We start from the raw sequence: 11782 nt of genomic DNA on the forward strand, positions 1-11782 counted from the left end.
GCCTCCTACGTATTAAATCAACTCCTTACCTCCCTAGAGAGCTGTACAATCATGAAGACTACATAAAGCATGATGCTCGTACAGCTCTTTAGGGAGGCAAGGAGTTGATAAAGTGTAGCTTTGTGAAAGTTCTTACACTGTAGAACGCTTACTTCTCTGAGCAGGAGAACATTTTTTGCTGTGTAACTGCAGTCTTCAGAGTGCAACAGATTTTAGCATACAGAAGCACTGTCTGAAGAGTTTCTGGCAGATGTTTTGTTTGAGCAAAAAGAGCACATGTTTCAGAGAAACATCTTCCAGACTGTGACCTTACGCTTTTTAATCTTTTCAAGATGCACATGTGAGATGCTGGCATGGTGATTGGATGGGCAACTTGCTGCTTATCACACTGGCATCCCTTATGTACCTAGGTTCAAGTCTAGGGTGCCCCATTTTGACTCAATTCCCTTCCAGAGCATCTTGGAATACAGCAGGAGTCACAGAGACAGGAGAGAGTGAGAGAGAAAAAGGGAGAGAGGCAGAGAGAGCTCCCCTCTGCTGATTCACTCTCCAGATGGCTGCAATATGACCAAGCGCTTGCACCATCTTCTGCTGCCTTTCCCATGCCCTGAGCAGGGAGCTAGATCTAAACTAGAGCAGCTGACAATTTGGCCCATGTAGGATGCTGGTGTCACAGGTGATGGCTTTAACCACTGTTCCACCACAGCAACCCCATCACGTGTACTGCTCTAAGAATTTAAGGATACTTAACACCATACCCTTCGTTCCCACCTCGTTTCCACTTTCTCTCCTCCTTTCCTTACTTTTTGAGATAGTTTCAGCTTGATTTGGAAGACAGATTTTAAACTAAGAGCCAGAGTTGTGCTCAACTGGAGCTGGGAGACAGAAGCTTCTTACAGTTCTACCACATGGGGGCACCATCCTCCACTGCTTTCCCAGGATCATTAGCAGTGAGTTGAATTGTAAGTGGAACAACCATATCTCAATCCTGTGTCAAGGGTTCCAGCACTGCGGTTATCCAACTAAACCACAGTGCCAGCCCCAATATTTTCTTTATGTAGTCTTCATTTGCTTTTAAGATGTATTTGTTTTTATGGAATGTCAGATATACGAAGAGCAGGAAAGATGGAGAAGATCTTCTGTCTGCTTCTTCATTTCCAAAGTGGCCAAAATGGCTGGAGCTGAGCTGATCTAAAGCCCAGAGCCTGGAGCTTCTTCTAGGTCTCCCATGTGGGCGCAGAATCCAGGGCTTTGAACCATCCTAGGTTGCTTTCCCAAGCTACAGGCAGGGAGCTGGAAGGAAAGTGGGGCCACTGGGATACAAACTGAAGCCATATGGGATTCTGACACATCCAAGATGAGGACTTCATCTAAAAGGCGACCACGGGCCCTTTAGCCCATGTCGTAACTGGATTGCTGCTTTGGTGTTGCTGAGTTTCTTGAGTACCTCACTAACAACACACTGACCATGAACTAGCTACAGCTAGCGCATGCGCCTGCTCTTCCAGCAGAGTTCATGCGGCTTGGGAAACATGATGTGTTAGTGCTGTGCTCATTAGGCAAGGACGCTGCTACAGGCCACGGGGAGGAAGCAGGATGAACACGGTGTCACGTGCCCTCCTGATCCGTTCCATGACACACCTGCAAGAAAAGGACATCTTCAGGTCGCACTCTTCCTGACAGCGTGTGCTCAGCTCCGTGTGTGCTGAGCTTAGAAAATCTGCAACATTCCCAGAGAGACATAGATCAAGATGCTCTGCTCATGTACGCAGAGCTGTCTTCCAGGTAGGATTCTTGTAGACAGAGTTCGTGTCATTTTAACGTATGTGCTGCTGAAGAGAGCGCAAGTTTCTTAGGACCCAAGTACATTAAAAAAAACCCTCAAGTATTAAAAACTACACATTCTTGTTTTAATTGATTTTTTAATTTTATGTATTTGATTGGGTACAAAGGATCAAGGGCTACAGGAAAGTGAGTAGTACTATTTTGACACTAATATATTTTCCCCCTGTGTCTGGGGTCAGGGCAGAAACAAAGGGAAAAGCCCCACCCAGCTTCCGAACCATCCCAGGTCCCCGATGTGAGGCGCGCTCCAAGGGTCCTGCTCAAGCAGTTTTGATAACTGAACAGGTCTGATCTCGCTGTTCTAATAAAGATGAAACCTTTTCAGAAGCCACTGGCCGAACATATTCTCTTCATGGTTGGGGTTCTGAGATCAGCAATTCAGTTGGAGGGATCTCCAAAGAAACGCCATCTGAGATGATTCCAAACCTGAGAGAACTACGCATTCTGAACATACAGTAACAGTGGGCATCTTTGAGGTAACACTCGCTTGAACAGCAGTCTTGTAATTTTCAGAACGTTACGCATTTAGGATCACATGCACACAGGGTCAGGCACAGCCATCAGACACAGGTTTGCCTTGTGCCCTCAGTGTCGGGAGGGTTACAGAAAACTAAGGCTTTAAAGCTTCACAGAGATCTGTAGGGCACCTCCCTGAACAAGGACCACGCCACATAAATATATTCTCACAGTTAGCAGGTGCAAATAAATGGAGATGCACACCGAAGTATGTATGCATTGCATATCATATATTTATATACTATGTAAATGCATCTTATTATAAACGTCTGTGCACATTTATAAATGTATATAACTGAGATAGTGTTTAAGGGTCCGGGGCAATGACCCAGTGACTTAATCCTCATCTTTCATGCACTGGGATCCCATATGGGCACCAGTTCATGCCCTGGCCACTAGACCTTCCACTCAGCTCCCTGCTTGTGGCCCATGAAAGCAGGCGGAGAATGGCCCAAAGCAATGGCACCCTGCACCAATGCAGAAAACCTGGAAGAAGCTTCTGGCTCCTGGCTTCAGATTGGCTCAGCTCCTGCCATTGTGGCCTCTAAAGGAGTGAACCAGTTGATGGAAGATCTTTCTCTCTATCTCTCTTTTTCACTGTAAATTTGATTTTCCAATAAAAATTTATAATAATAAATCTAAAAAAACATGACAAATATAGTGCTTTAAAAAGGAATATTTTGGTTCTGGCATGATAGCCTAGCTGCTAGAGTCCTCTCCTTGCACTGGGATCTGACATCGGAATAAATCCTAATCCCAGCAACCACACTCCCTATCCAGCTCCCTGACTGTGGCCTGGGAAAGTAGTTGAGGACAGCTCAAAGTCTTGGGACCCTGCACCCGTGTGGGAGACCTGGAAGAAGCTCCTGGCTCCTGGCTTCAGTTTGTCAGCTGCTTGGGGAGTGAATCAAGGGACAGAAGATCTATCCCTCCACTTCTCCTCCTCTCTGTATGTTTGACTTTTCAGTAAAAATAAAATAAGTCTTTAAAAAATGAAAATGTTTCAGTAAGCATTAATATTCACAGATATTTGCATGAAAGTCTACATTTACTCATATACCCATGTTTCTCCATCAGTGGGTGTGCAGTGTTTCACTACACCAAATAAGAAGCCCTCAGCAAAATGTATCATGTGCAGGGTCCCAAATGCAGCTATGCACTGAATAAATAACATCAATGCTAATCATCTTAACCCCCCAAACCAAAGCATGTCAATGAGTGCACATTGCTCTGTACATCAATACAGGCCCCTGGAAACAATAAAGCAGACAAGCATGCTGCAGTCATCAGCAGAGGTCAGCGGTTCTGCTTTGCCTCTTGGGGAAACTTTTTGCGGAGAAACAGCCAGGGGACATTTAGCTACTTCCTGGAGCTGTGAGAGCTGACAGACCACATCAGGCCAGAGAGCCCAGCCAAGGGGTTTCCCTCCCAGTGAGAGCTGGCCTTGTTTTCCTCGGAATCCCTCCAGGAAGAGACTCTTGTCAGTGCAGCTTTTTAAAAAGAGATTTATTATTATTATTATTAGAAAGTCAGATACTTAGAGAGGAAGAGACACAGAGAGGAATATCTTCCGTCCAATGATTCACTTCCCAAGTGGCTGCAATCTGAAGCCAGGAGCCCAGAGCCTCTTTCAGGTCTCCCACATGGGTGCAGGGTCCAACGGCTGACTGAGTGCCCCACGTACACACTCATTGTAGATGGCTGAAGGGTGCAACAAGGAGACAATTCAGATATGAGACTGAGAGCCCTGGGCACATGCTCAGTGAGATGAATGAAGGAGGTAGCAAGGAGAGCCCGAGCACGCAGCACACAGTTCAGGTGTGTGCACTGGAGGAACTTTGGCATATTGCATGTGAATGCATAAGGCAAGAAGATGGGCCAGGCTAGAGGCCAAAGGTCACTCAAAGGCTCACGAAGATTTTCAGAAAACATTGAGGTTGCTCCTGTTAGCTGGGCACTTGGATGTCATCTGCAAACATAGTCCAATTAGATAAGTATGCCTTTGCATGCATATATGTAACTTCCTCAACCTATTGAATTCAATATAGAAAGACAGAAGTAACCTTGTTAACATTCATGCTTATCGATGCAACATGGAAATGTACTTCTATTTCCAAGGCTTTCCATTCATGGATCTGAGGTGCTTCATCACAGGGAACCAAGAAAAGCGATAAACACAAATTATGTGTAATTTAGATATACATTAATGCTTACTTTATTTTGAAATAAATATGTGATGTTATAAGCCTTAACAACATAAGTACATGAGTAAAGACAGAAAAACTAGTTCAAGAAAACCTAAAAAGAACACGTATGTTTTCAGGCAGAGGGACGCCCGGTATGTGGTAGTTAGTATGCAATGCCAGCACAAGGTTTCTCTGTAGCGCTTCAATGTTTCTGATGTCGCTGAACACGTTTTCAGAAGACTCTGGGTTTTATTCCAGAGCCTTCTTCCAGACAGCTCTGAGCTATTTTAATTTTGTATGATATTAATATGAAAATTACAGTCTTTTTTATTGATTGATTTATATGTTAGAAGCTCTGATATTGTCACAAGCTGGGTGGCCCTGCTCTTGGTGTCCCATGACTAACCTCTTTGAAAAGGCTGCCACCTACTCACGCCTGGAAATGCTCAGCGGACAATGCAGCTGCTGCCCCTTCAGTCACACATCCAATGGTACTGGAAACAGAGGAGTTACCTTCGAGAGCTGTGCTGCCCAAGCCATCACACCCATTCAAGTGGACCAGACTGTGAGCGCAGCAGGATTCCAAGTGACTGGAGAAAAATCCTGTTATACCTGCCAAATGGGTAAGTAGAAAGAAACTCAACTACAAGACCTTCGAATACAGGCAGGGAGCAAGTCTGTTACCAGCAAAGCCTGGTGGGCTCTTTAATCAGCTTAATATAGAAATTAACAAAAAAAATTTTTTTAAAGCTGGGAATCCATTACAGATTACAGGAATTATTTGCAAAACAAACAAGTGAACATGAAAAGAGGAGAGAAGGGGAAAATCCCTCCCAGGAGGGATGCAGGATGTGGGGTGTCTCCTGGAAGGAGAGGCAGACACAGTGGGAATTCAGGATTGTCTTGGGTTGTAAAGAGTTCCTTGACTCGGGCCCAGCACTGTGGCCTCGTGGCTGAATTCCTCGCCTTGAACTCGCCTGGATCCCATATAGTCTTTGGTTCTAATCCTGGCAGCTCCACTTCCCTTTCAGCTTCCTGCTTGTGGCCTAGGAAAGCAATCTAGGATGGACCAAAGCCTTGGGACCCTGCAGCCGTGTAGGAGACCTGGAGGAAGTTCTAGGCTCCTGGCTTCTGTAGACACAGCACTGGCCATTGTGGCTGCTTGGGGACTGAACCATCGTAAGGAAGATCTTCCTCTCTGTCTCTCCTCCTCTCTGTATGTCTGACTTTCTAATAGAGAGACAGAGAGAGAGTTCCCTGACTCTTCATTATGTCGATCCGCTGGGCTGGGCAGGAGTTCTCTGTTGGGTGCCCACCAGGCATCCTGTGGAAGGCCTTCCTCACTGGGGGACTCTAATTAGGAAGTCCGGGTTGGTTCTGTACTGCCCACTGCAAAGTGTGATTGTGCTGACCATGTGTTAAGGGACAAATTACAGCGTCCCAGGCAAATGGCAAGATTCTGTTCTCACTGAGGTGTCTTGCTTTCCAGTTGTCAAGTGCTATCCTGATCACCAACACTTGCAGTCCATGGCAGCACGGGGCAGTGGGATGGTGGTCCAGGGAGAATGGCCTGACAAGGCTTGCTCCAGGAGCTGATGCAGATTTTGGCAGGCCTGTATGGTCTCAAAGTCCAACCCAGGGAGAATTCACAGGGTTCGTCGTCCAGCACTGAAGGGTCTTCTCCGGTCACTGACTGCAGCTCAGCCCCATTGTCAGCCAGCTGGAATTTCCTGAGAGACTTTTCCCGGTATGCAGGTGGCATCCTTACTAAAGCTCGAGCCTGATACCAAAGTGTCCAACTTCGGTCCCTTACAGATGAGCTCCTTGCGGGGATGTGTCTCCTCCACTGGCTGTCTTTCCTCTCCTCTCCTAGTTGACAACACTGGATCAGAACCTGTGACAAGCTGGCTCCCCTGAGGCAGGTGGCCAGTGTTGAGCGAAGGCTAGTTAATGTCCATGTTCCTTTCCCCAGGACTGATATGCACAACTGAAAGCCACATCCCAGAGGGTCAAGGCTGAGTCCCTGGACTTACAGAAGTAACCAAGGAGGTTTTCTCAGCACTCATTCTAACCTGGCTAGATAATCAGTCTGGAGATTCCTCTCCTCCCTCTGAGGAGATACTGGCTCTTCTGTTGAAAGAAAGTGAGCAGTGAGAGCAAGAATACCAGCCAGGGTCAGGGATCAGGAGCCTTGGCGGGTGACCACTCTTCAATGGGATCAAAATGACCTTGCAACAACAGAAACGATGACACGTTAGAACCCCCCTCCTATTCGCAACTGGACTGGTTAGTCACTCCTATCAAATGGTCTCAATTTAGACTGATCCAGCAAGGGGGCAGGGGCAATCTCATCACCTCTTCAGAGGCCACCACATTGACTCAGCCCACAGAGAGATGGGGATCCCAAGGTCAGGGCCATTGTAATGCAGTGTCCCCCCAAACCATTGATTCTTACAAAAGATTGATTTTTGTAAGTAAGGCCAAGTGATAGAGGGAGAAAACTGAGGAAAGGCACGTGGGAAGAAATCTTCCACTCAGTATCTTGCTCTCCCAATAGGTCTAATGTCTGTAACTGGGCCCCAAAATTCTATCTGGGTGTTTGTTGTGAGTGGCAGGGGCCCAAGTACATAGAGCATTGCAACTGCTTTCCCAGATGCATTACAGTGGCCAGGGTTGGATGTGGAGCAGCTGGGACATGAGCCTGTGTCCCAGTACGGGACATGTTGTCATAAGCAGTGGCTTAGCCCATTGCACCACACTGCCAGCCTCATCCCATTTTTCACTCACCCCTCTCATCTCAGCACTCAGTGGAAAGCTATTCCCATTTGTACCTCCTTTCATCACCCTATTCTTCTGTTTAACCTGCTGCTTCCCCTGCCTCTAGCAAAGCCACCAATCTCGGATCTGTTCACAATCTCGTGGTCTTAGTGTTTCCATAGTGTTGTATGTAACAGTGCGGCCCCACAGCCCACCCTCCACCACATACCACCAGGTGCAGAGGACTCAGTCATGGGAATAGTCATCCACCAGCTCTTTTCCTTACTCATTAGCAATCTAGTTCATGGATATATCCCTTGTACACCTAATGATTTATCCGTTGATGCTCAGTTTGACTCCTTAAAGACATTGACCTTTATGAGGAGATTTGCTTGACATTTTCCTTGTAACATACCTTTGAGACACAGTCAGAATTCCCATGTGCTAATTAACCTCCCAAAGGCCAGTGATGGGTTGTGTGAGCCCAGGTAAAAGACAGAAATTGAGAACTAAATCATGCCTCCTTTGTGAATGACAGGAATCCAACGACGTGCACCTCCATGGCTGCTTGCCAGAGCTTGCTCTGGCAGGAAGCTGGAGTCAAGAACTCGAGCTCTATATCCAAGCCAGGTACTGGAGCATAGAATCTGATTGTCCTAACTGCAATTCAACTACAAAGCTGCTCCCTGCCCTTGGTATGTCGTAGTTCAGCACTTGGATGGATGCGCATGTGGTCTTTATCCCTTAGAGGTGGGCTACAAATAGTGACTTCCAACAGCCTCAGCAGAGCCCCATCAGCGACAAAGCAGAGATCTGAGCGCCTTCAAAGTCACCAAGCTGCTTATTACTGCCCAGGGCTTGTGAAGTCGTCAGGGACAACAGCACGGCATGTTTTTATTTGCTCAGACTGGCTACTAACACAGCTCAGTTTCTTTCCCATTGTGCACTCATAAACCATGACAATCCATCACGTTCACTTTCTCGTCATGTGGCTGCCAGCGTGGTCCAGCAGCCCCTGTGTGTCAGTGTATGAAGCGCCGCTCAGAGGAGGGCCAGGTGACAAAATACCAGAACCAGGGCCTGAAGCAAGCCCTGGGTGATCTCAGCAAAAGCGGAACTTTTGTTCTTGTCTCCAACCCCCAAGGCAGGCTCTGTGAGCTACAAAAGTAATTGCCCAAGCTTCCTGCCTTCAGGCTCATCTCGTGCCCCAGGTCAGCCTCCAGAGCAAGTCTTGTCTGTTTCTCCTTGGCTTCCGGGAGTCTCCTCTTTTGCCTTCCAAGCTGTCTGATGGATAACACCTGTTGCTGTTTGGGATTTGTCTCCAAGCAGAGGAACCCATTCCTGTAGACGCGCAAAGCATCCAGAAAAGACCAAGAGTGAGTGCGGCAGTGCTGATGGAGCTCCAGGAAAGGCTGCTAAGCCAACAGCGAGGACCAAGCCATTCATTGTTTTCATGACAAAATGAGAAACTTAGAGTGGGACTGGTACTTTGTCCTGCCAAAGACAGCTTTTGGCAAGTATGCATTGTTTACATGTTAAAACAGACTTTATTTATTTTAATAGAAAAAGCAAATTTACAGAGAAAAGCAGAGACAAAGATCTTCTATCTAGTGGTTCACTCAGCAAGTGGCTGTTACAGCCAGAGTTGAGCTGAACTGAAGCCAAGAACCAGGAGCTTCTGGTTGCCAGGTCCCAAGGCTTTGGGCTGTCATCCACTGCTTTCCCAGGTAACAAGCAGGAAGCTGGACAGAAAGTGGAGCAACTGGCACACATACCAGTGCCTGTTGAGAGTTGACCAATTCTATTCCACAAAAATGAGTCAGAGGTGCACTCTTAGAAGCTCAGGTGTCTTTACTTGCCAGCCAGTGCATTGGCCCATGCCACCACAGGTGGAATAGGGGAGCAGCCTAACAGGTCACAGTGCTTTGAAACTCATACTGGCATGAAAAACTATCCAGTCAGCTAAGCTGGCATTGGTACAATATGACAAAGGGGAAATCGCAGGATTGTTTTGTCTTCTCAGAGTTGAGCACTCTTGCTTCCCAGTAAAGAGTGTAAAAGACCTGTGTTTCGGCCGGGGCTGTCAGAGGAAACTTCCAGGCTGAGTGATAATTTGAGGAGAACGGGGCAGGTTGGCCACCTGCAACCCAACCCCCAGACATCATTAGAAAACACAATCACACCGTTTATACATAATGCACAAGATCATGCACAATGATATGCACAATAACACGCAATAACTGAATTATGAGAAGCTATCCAATGGGCAAGTGTGTATACAGACTCCTTGGCAGTGAGAAGTTGATACAAGTGAGCAAGCAAATGTGGGTCACAGAAGCCAGGTTTTTTTTTCTCTGAGATTTATTTTATTGAGGTTGGAAAGGCAGATATCCAGAAAGGAGAGACAGAGAGAAAGAGCTTCTATCTGCTGGTTCACTCCCCAAGTGGCTGCAATGGGGAAAGTTGAACAAATCTGAAGCCAGGAGCCAAGAGATCCTTCTAGGTCTCCCACATAGGTGCAGGGTCCCAAGGCTTCGGCCATCTGCTGTTTTCCCAGGCTGCAGGCAGGGATCTGGATGGGAAGCAAGGTGAGGATTAAGCCGCTGAGCCATTGTGGAGGTCCCTAGCTGGCAGTTTTACAGTTAGCCAACTTTTAAAGTGGACAGTAGATGTTTTTCTTATATTCTTGTTTTACATAGGTGCCCCTAACAGAGCATATGTTTTCTGCTCACCCTGAGACTTAAGTAGAGTTAGAGGTCCTAACAAGATTGACACTATTTTAAACTTTCTGGCTGTCATAATGCCCGCATGGAATATTGGCACTTGCAGGTTGAGGATTAGCCAGATGAGCTACTCCAAAAGCTCCCACATTTTGCACACTTTTAAAGATTTCCCTTCTCTTATTCTAGCAGAAACCTGACCTATTAACCTATCCCTCCCATTTAATGCTATCTCCACCAAGAATGGACCCTTTTAGGGGAATGGTATTCCAAGTTCTCCATGCTTAAAGGGGATGGAAATGAAGGATCCAACAGGAATTCTTCTCCATCTGGGAACAGAATGTAAGCTTACACACAGATTAAGGAAAACAGATATCAGTGTCACTGATCAAGCACTTGGCAGTGAGCTTGTGTTTGTCACTGCCATGGCAGATTTGCCCTCATTGCTGACCTGGTCCCAGCAGGGAGATGAGTATGAGATGACCAGGAGTCAGTTTCAAGAGCAAACTTAGAAACTTTTAAGCATCCAAGATGTTTTGGAAACTCTACAGGCCAGAGGAGAATGGAGTGACACATTTTAGGTTCCAAAAGCAAAAATGCGTTGGCCTAAAATAATGTACCCTGCAAAGATTTCCTTTGTCTTTTAAAATGAAATAAAATTCTTCAACAGTAAGGAATATGCCTCTTCCAAACCTGCCCCACAAATGATGTTTAAGATGTTCTCTTGAAAGAGAAAAGGAATGGCATCCACTGAAACCAAAAGCAAATGTGAAGAACATCACAGTAAAATAACAACAGGACGGCCCAAATCAATGAACGTTTTATAGCTAAAATGACAGGTCCAAATTACCACCTATTTATATTAACCCTGAATGTAAATGGTTAAACACATCAATGAAACATCATGAATTAACAGAGTAGATTAAAAAACAAAAAACCATCTATTTATTACCTATAGGAGACACATCTTACCAAAAAAAGATCAGTGGAAAATACAGGTCATGGATTGTGTGTGTGTGATTTTTTCTTTTCTTAGTTTTTGTTTCTCCAAAACACTTTTTGGTCTTATTAAGTTGTTCACTGTCAGATCATTAAGTAGCATCATTTTCTTCAAGAAGGTTCTTCCTTTTCTTTTTCATTTCTTCAGTGACACCGTAGTCACTCAGTAGCATGCCAGTTAATTTCATGGCATTGTTACTTTCTTTATTCTTTCTGTTGTTGACTTTATTTTTTGTCTTTTCATTTAAGAGCATGTATAGTAATTGTATAATGGGAATTGCCATATCCAGATTGAAGGATAGAATGCAGTACGCATCTGTACTTCCAGATCAAAGATGGACTCCCAACGAACCTATTAAATAAACCTTGACAATAGGATGCTGGACTCTGCCGTTGTGTACGCCTGCAATGATGGCCTTATGAGTGTTTATATGGAACTATACTATTGTATTAATATAGGGGAAATCAGTGTGAGGGGAGAGGATTTGGAAGGAAGCTAAGAGTAATTTCAGGGCTTATGGAACTGTATCATAAAATGATCATAATAGTAAATGAAAAAAAGTTGCCAGAAAAATCTATGTCAATGTGTATTTCATAAATGTGATTACAAGTGTTCTCAAAGAACACAAAAATTTGGAAGACAAAAGAGTTTAAATAGCTATGATTTAAATGATAAAACTAAACAAACCATTAATGTTTTATACTTTTTTTTCTACTGTATTCAGTTTTTTAAAATTAATGTTGAGGAAACAGCTCTCT

This window comes from Ochotona curzoniae, unplaced genomic scaffold (genome assembly GCF_017591425.1).
Source record: "Ochotona curzoniae isolate NIBS_2020 unplaced genomic scaffold, NIBS_Ocur_1.0 contig_533, whole genome shotgun sequence".
NCBI classification, from domain to species: Eukaryota; Metazoa; Chordata; class Mammalia; order Lagomorpha; family Ochotonidae; genus Ochotona; species Ochotona curzoniae.